Below are 7,917 nucleotides of genomic sequence, written 5' to 3'. Positions count from 1 at the left end.
GAGTAATAGCAAGTACGTCAAGTATTTACTCTCTCAACGCCAAGTAGTGTATGTATGCGGAAAAAAAGTAACAATGTGTTGGGAGTAGAGTACAATGCAAGGAGTACTTATTGAATGAAATGCGGCAAATACAATTGCGCTGGACTCTAATACATAACATCGTGTCGCCTCGCATCTCATTAATCTGGCGCTTGGGGTTTTGCTGTTTTTGCCTGGCAATGCGCTGACCGCCGTGTAAACTTGGCCGGTCAATTTGTCATGCGTTTGGCTAAAGCCTCACAAATATGTACATATTTAAGTGGAGAATCAGCGAATGACAGTTTCTTCTAAATGCAAAAAAAAAATATGTGGTCAATGCGACTAAGCGCTTGCATATATGGCCATACAAATATATAAATATGTATGTATTTACGAGTATTTGCTTAGTTTGAAGAGCGCTTCAATTGTTCTCACCATTCATTTGTGATTATGTATTTGAAAAGATTCCGCTGCATGCTATCTGCATTCTGTGATAATCATTCTGACAATCATTATGTTGACATGCTTGATGTTTACGGTTCATCTGCCATTGGTACTACTAGTTGCCTCTCATTTATTTATAACTCTTTTCTATTGTTCAATGTTTAGTTTTATTTTTTCGCAACCAGCTGATTGCTTAGTTTTATGGCACTTCAATTGTATTGACGCTAGCTTTTAACGACCATTGAGTAATTAAAATTTTGTGCAAAAACACCCTAATGAACCTTTTTGCTTGAGTGTTTATTGTAATTGATGAATTAATGAGCTACTTGACATGAAAAGGTTGTCAGCGACTAATTTATTATTTACACTCGCTCGTACATAGTTGAGAAATAATTTACTTTTAAAGGTTCTTAAATTGAGGCATACAAATATTTTCACAATGCAGGTTTGGTTTTTTTTGTGTGCAAAATTGAGGAGAGTTTCAAAATCATATTATTTGAAATAAATTTATTTTAACCGTTTCACGACCTACATATATGTTATGCAACAAATATTCCTAAACAATTTCAACTTCAATTAGCTTATAAATATACTTGCATTTCTTTCTGCAATCGCTATTGACTACTTTCCGGATAATCGGCAGAGAGAAAGCTGAACGAGTAAATCATTTAGAAATAAAATGCTCTTCCACTAGGACTGTGGGTTCTATCCGGATTTTTTAAATATCCGGATATTCGAATATCTGATTAAAAAATCCGGATAGCAAAAGGGAACTGATATTAACCGGATATCCGACAAAAATACGCATATGAAAAAGCACCAACCCAACTCGTAATAAATTCTAGTATACAAATTTTAGTATTTAGTATAGAAATATTCAATTCATATGCGCCTATATTAAAATGAAGCGTTTTGCATTTCCCGGATGCTTTTTCATAGGTTAGGTTAGTTAGAAGCGGCTGCCTTCTTCCAACGTAGGACTTAGTCCCAGTAGGTCCTATGTGATACCAATTGTGAGCTCGAATTCGAACCCGTCCGCTCGCCTAGAAGAGGAACCAGTTGGTTAGGTTAAGAAAGCACGAGACAGGCAAAAAGGTGGTGGTGAAATAAGCGTCTTCTCGCCCACATGAAGGCGGGGCAGTGACAGAGATAGTGCTCCACACTCGCGATTTCGTCCACTACGCGTTCGCGGCAACTACGGCAGAAGTCATTGGTGGGCAAACCCATTCTGCTAGCATGCCTTCCCATTAGTAGAGGGCGTTCTAACCGAATGAATGCGTCGGGTGCTTTCTTGTCGAGGCTGGGCCAGATTTGTCGAGTCGTCCCACAAGTGAGTTCTTCCGACCATCTTTTGTTGGCCTTCTCAACGAAGTATGTCCTGAGCCCTGTCTTACAGGTAGATAAACAAAATAAAAACTAGTTTCCATGCTGCCTGCAATGGGATTTGAACTGTAACCCTCTGGAAATTAACAAATTGCGGAAAGCATATTTGGGCATTAACAAAATTTTTCTTAATATTACCACGTGTTCTTTCTCTCAATGTAGTCTTTAGTTTCAGCGCAATGTTTGTCTGCCGCTTCAAAGTCAAAATTTGGAAAAATAATTAGTATGTATGTTCGAATAGATCTCCAGCAGCAATTATGGGGAGAGTAACGAACGATTCTCTATCAAATTGAAAGATTTTCAAAGTAAGTACGCCAACGTAAATTTAGAAAAAACAAGTTTTAAGTGCAGCTGATCGGAATTTCGTTTACATACTAGCATAAAACAGAAACCATAAACATAAAGCAAAAAACAAAACCAACTTCAATTCCCATATACAAAATATAAGAGTATCGTTAATTTCTGATCCAGGCAACCAGTGACCGGATCTAAACCAAATATTGTATGGGACCATCTCTGAGGTACCAACTTTCCTTTAAAAAATTAAGAATCATAGAAATCGATCCAAAGTTATGCGATAACATACATAAAAAAGTATTCCGACGAATAGATAACCTCCTCCTTTTTTAAAGTCGGTTAAAAGGAATATACAAACATACATATGCAAGTAAATCATCATTTGCTTTCTTCCCAAACATCTGCAGTTCCAATTAGTAGTTTTAAACTTAAAAACCATCACCAAAAATTCACAGTTATCATTTTCATAAATTGCAAACAGATTACTTTAATCAGCTGTTCTTCATGCTGGCCATATACATACATATGTAATACTGTAATAATAATGGCAGTAAGTTAACTTCTCAATGGGTAAGCATTCCGTAATCAAAGCGCGACAGTCTAGTACCGTTCTTGTGAATGTATTGTGTACGTGAGTGCCGTTTCTGTGTATGTGTTGTGTATGTACATGCATGTATAAACATGTTTATTCATAAACATATGTGTTCCTTTTCTTTCGTACATGATTATTGATTTATCTGTACTGTAATGTTTTCGGACGGTACTAGCTCTTACTGCTGGCAAATTCTTGCAGGTCAAAATTTTTCTAGCAAGAATTAAAATCTTTTCCTTAAAATCTGCTGTCTCTATGTCATCTCACTTTCCCTCACTTTTAAATTTGTTTGACGTTTGCGTACGCCAAATCCTGATAATTGTTGATAATTATCAGGTTATCGAATAGGCTAAGTACAATGATTTTTAGGCTATTAAAGCGTTTCCATTTCAAACTCAAAATTTGAGAAACCAGAGCTTTTCTATAAATAAAAGCTTGTAAAAAACCCGTCAGCACCACTGCTTGACTTGATATTAACCCCTTGTTGCTAATTAAAGAGTTAATAAAAATGAGTGTCCATACGTACTACCTTTGTTATAAAAAGAGAAACAAAGGAAACGTTCAATATATAATTTACAGGAATGCAAAAATTTCATATTGGAAAAACACTAATCGACATGTATCACTTTTTTTTATTGTCACACCCACTGATTCATGCAACAAGCATTTTAATAAACAATAAAAATTAAAAAAAATGTAAGTCCTTAATATTCAGGTGTGAAGATGATTTTTCAACAATCTATTAAACGATTTATTGTTGAGTTTACGTCACCTCGCGAGAATTTCACCTAAATATTAAAAAAAAAAAAGTGTCGGGCTTTATAGGCGCTAATTATTCATTCATAATGCAATGACCTACAATTCTTTGTTTATGCAATATTATTAGCAATTCCATCAGCGAATGATTTGTTTATTTATCGCAATTTGTGTTTATTGTCAAAAATATGAGTGGCTTTGTTGGTTTTGTGATGAAGCAAAATAAGTAAGTGATTCGAGGGGCGGATACTCTAGTAATAACGGATTTCCACTGGACATTGAAGTGACATCAACTTTTATTAAAAATTTGTGCATTTTATAATATCCGTGTCATTACTTTAAGAATAATAAATGTTGAGTTGATTTTTTATTTCTATTTTTTATTTTTAATGGGAATAGTAAAAGATTTTGGTTAATGCAAGAACTAGTGGAAATTCAGAAAATTTTAAATATTGGCCTTAATTTGTATCTATATACAAACTTACTTTTCTTACAAATATTACATAGGGCAACACTGATGTTGGTGCGGCAAATGTTAAAGCTGGTTTTCATAGACTTCTTTGGGCTGATTACGAATCCGTAAGTATAAAGCTCCAGGTTTTGAGAAAACCGAGGTCAAAGTGTCGAAAAATCGCGTTTGTGCAATATTTGAAAAGCTCTAGCTGAGAAACAAAAGATGATAGAACCTCTTGATTAAATCAATTAAAGCTAGCACTCTCGACTACCATTTCCTGAAAATAACATCCCTGCACCTTGACCTGATGGTCATTTATAGCCATTTATTTAACAATAAAAAAATACTGGAAAATTGTGCCATTGCAAAAAAATATGCCAGCATCAGTTTTTGCTGTTCAATAAATGACTTTAAGCGACCTTAGGGTCAAGGTGCAGGGATGGTATTTTAAGAAATTGTAGTTGAAAGTTCAAGCCTTAGTGGTAGGGTTCATGACTTTCTGTTTAATTGCTGCAGCTTCCAAAAGACACTTAAAAGTGAGCAAAAATGTCAGCTTCAACTCTTCCGCTTCTGCTCGCGGTGTGACTTTCCTTTTCACACATATGTACATACATACTAAAGGGCTGCATAAATTGTTTTGAAAGGGCAATCAAAACATTTGCTAATTTTGCTATACTTCACTTCACTTCCTCAGAGCTTTAAAATACTGTCAAGTCGCGACTACTGCAAATAGTAAATCAAAACTTTGCTTCAACAAAACTTTGCTATAATAAAACATCAAGCACTACTGCAACTACTGTACAGGAATGCAGTGAGTGCAGTAAAGTTCAATGTATGCAGTGTGTGTATATGTTACCTAAACTTAGGAACTGATTACCCCAAAGATTATTAACTTTGGATTCTTTCATAGAGAAAAGCTTATTTATATTAAAATAATATTTGATACTTGTATCGCGGCGTACTAACACAAAATGACTAACATTGAACATTTAAACTGCTGCCGTTTACTGCAGACCCAATTGTTTTACTGCAATCGCTGTACTGTTCCGTTATTTTGCTGTATTTAGTGTAAATCACTATTTCCACTAAGAAACCAAATACTGCCACTGCAGTAACGATAGCCAGCAGCGACACTATAGTATTTATTTTGATGCCGAGCAAGCCATGAGTTTCACGTCATTTAAAGTAAAAGTAAAAACCTTTTGCGCAGCCCTCTCATACATTCATACGTGCATGAATATGTTTTTATATGACCAGTACGCTACGTTTGAGTGACTCCACCTCAAGCATAATTTTACCATTTATTTAAACAATTTCAAGCGCAAACTTATTCATTTGCTTTAGCCCCATATATGCATACATACATATATACTAACATAGAGTAGTCACTTTTTGGTGATTTGCACTTTGTAATTAAGATGTTTGTAGCTAAATAGCAACAACAATAAATCAGTGGTTTCTCCTACTACTGCCTTAGAATGTCAAATGTCAAATGCCTTGCGATTCCCTTCACTTTCACAAAGTGCAACTCACTCAATCAAGTCTTTTTGGCGCTCGTCTACTTACCTAGTAACTACTATGTAAGTATGTATTTACTCGCAAATGAACTGCTGGCGCTTAATTGCCCGCCACTCCAGATTGATGCGATGCTGGCTAGAGGTGGGTAACTCAACTCAGAGTTGAGTTAATGAGTTGATTCCTATAAGTGAATCGGTAACTCAGACTCCCTGTCCAAAAAAAATGTAACTCAGTAACTCAGTTGATGCCGTAGGCCTCACATGAATCAATTGAATCATAGTGGCTCATATTTGTCCATATAACTCTCTCGCTTCGCCACAGTGTTTAGCATGGCAAAGTCTTGCATTTTGTTTTTGCACGAGGCGAATTTATACAAGGTGGTGGCAAGAATACAACAACAACAACCACATGTATTTTGTATTGCGGGTGTTATGTCAAATCTCACAAATTCTTATAATTTCGTTTTTTTTTTTTTTTTTCTCGAAATATGTATGTATGTAAGATATATAAAGATGTGCATATCAAATCAATTGCCTTTCCAACCATATCCACATTTTGAAATTCGGTACAATAGGTTTCGAAATATAAGCTTTTGAAAATATTGAAAATTCCACCTTTACCCTCCCCCTAGCACCGCCCTATTAATTTGCACACAAAAAAAATTACACCTTTCAAATCAGTAGAAAGGAGCTGACCACGCCCACTTTAAAGTTTTGTTTTATCTCAACGGCCGCTATACCGCATCTATGCCTCAAAACGAGTCTACGATACGAATGAGTGTAACATACAAAGAGTCAAATGAGTTAGTTGAATGAGCTGACTCCTTAAAGTGAGTTGGAGTCATTGAGTCAACTCCTATAAATTTGCTGAGTTACCCACCCTTAATGCTGGCATACAAAAATAACTAACAATACCGCTGAAATATTTATGTTTCTTGTGCTAAGTATTTACTTATTTATTTATTAGTTATACTGTGCAGTTTGTGATCACATGAACCGACGCACAGTGTAAGATTTGACCCATCTAGCTGCTTTTAATTCTGTAATTCGAAATCTATTGAAGATAGATTAATGAAATTTTGCCCAAGGTACGTTATAAGATAGGCGAAGCTTTTTACAAAAAATTGGTAATTTATAGTTACTGTCATGCCACCCTATTATATAACTGCAAATTTAAAAAAATGCAAAAACTGAAATATTTAACTAACTACAAAGGCTAAAATGCCCAAAATTGATATTTAGAATTTCCCTATAACAAAAAATTATAAACTGACAGAAATGGACTTAAAATAAATATATATTTTTTTTAATTATGGGCGTGCAAAATATCGATAAAAAAGTCAAGTTGGGTCAACAAAATTCCGTTATAAGTTCAATATTTCTTACTCTATTTACAAAAATGGGATACCATTGGGAAGGTAATGAATCAGGCTTTCTCTATTCAAAACGAAAATATAAGAATTTGTCTCGGTCGAGATAAAATGCAAATGAATTACTCGAAGAAAATGAAATTCCCAGTAGGCCAGAAAAAAGAAAATTTCATCAAAACCTGCACTTTCCAGCAGCTAAAATTATGTTGTTTAAAGTCTAAGAGGAGTGGCAAATAAACTGAGATACAAACTTTATCGAATAGTGGCGGATAACGAGTTTGCGGGTCTAATGAAATTAATAAATTGCTAAAAATAAATTTAAGTTAACATCGTTTTACTTTAACATGGAATACTCAGTCCTAGTTTACTAAAATCCCAAAAATGTATATTCATTAAAAAGAACATACCCAAGCAAATAAGACCAAAATGGTATTTTAGTAATTGTTGCATAAATCACATAACACCGACAAAATAAACATTGAGATTCAGTTTCAAATATAAAAGTTTAAATATTATTGTGCTCGGTAATTTTCCAAATCAAACCCCGTCCCGCCATACACTTTGATTAAAATTGTTTAGCTGTTATTGTTTCGTATTTATCGGGCATTTCTAAAAACATTCTTGACGTTGTTTTCAAATTTGGCGACACATAATAATGGAATTAATCTTTTCTAGAATATGGAAATGATACACTGTGCGACGCGCGGGTTGGCTGGCCGTAGAACTCGTTGGCTGCCTCGACAATCCGACTTTTAGTTATTTTAAATGCCAACCATTTTATCAAATTTTTTTGCTTAGCTTGCCATTCATTTATGCATATTTCGGTGTGTTCTTCAAAATGCATTTATGTACATACTTCTTTGCATAGTCGGCCTCTGTGTGATTTTGCATAGATATATACATATTTTTGTTTATGTTTCGCAAATTCTCAACTCGAAGCTAATCGATTTGGTTTGTGTTAAACTTGCAAGCATCCACGCACTAAATCTGCCTAAGAATGCTAATCGACTGACATCTGAATTTTCAATTAACATTGTTTTTTTTTTAATTATTTAGTACTAACGGGTGATTTTTTAAGAGCTTGAT

Source organism: Rhagoletis zephyria, unplaced genomic scaffold (assembly GCF_001687245.7).
Source record: "Rhagoletis zephyria isolate East Lansing unplaced genomic scaffold, Rhagoletis_zephyria_1.1 Rzeph_scaffold_02719, whole genome shotgun sequence".
In the NCBI taxonomy this organism is placed as follows: domain Eukaryota; kingdom Metazoa; phylum Arthropoda; class Insecta; order Diptera; family Tephritidae; genus Rhagoletis; species Rhagoletis zephyria.
This window is presented reverse-complemented; position numbering follows the sequence as displayed.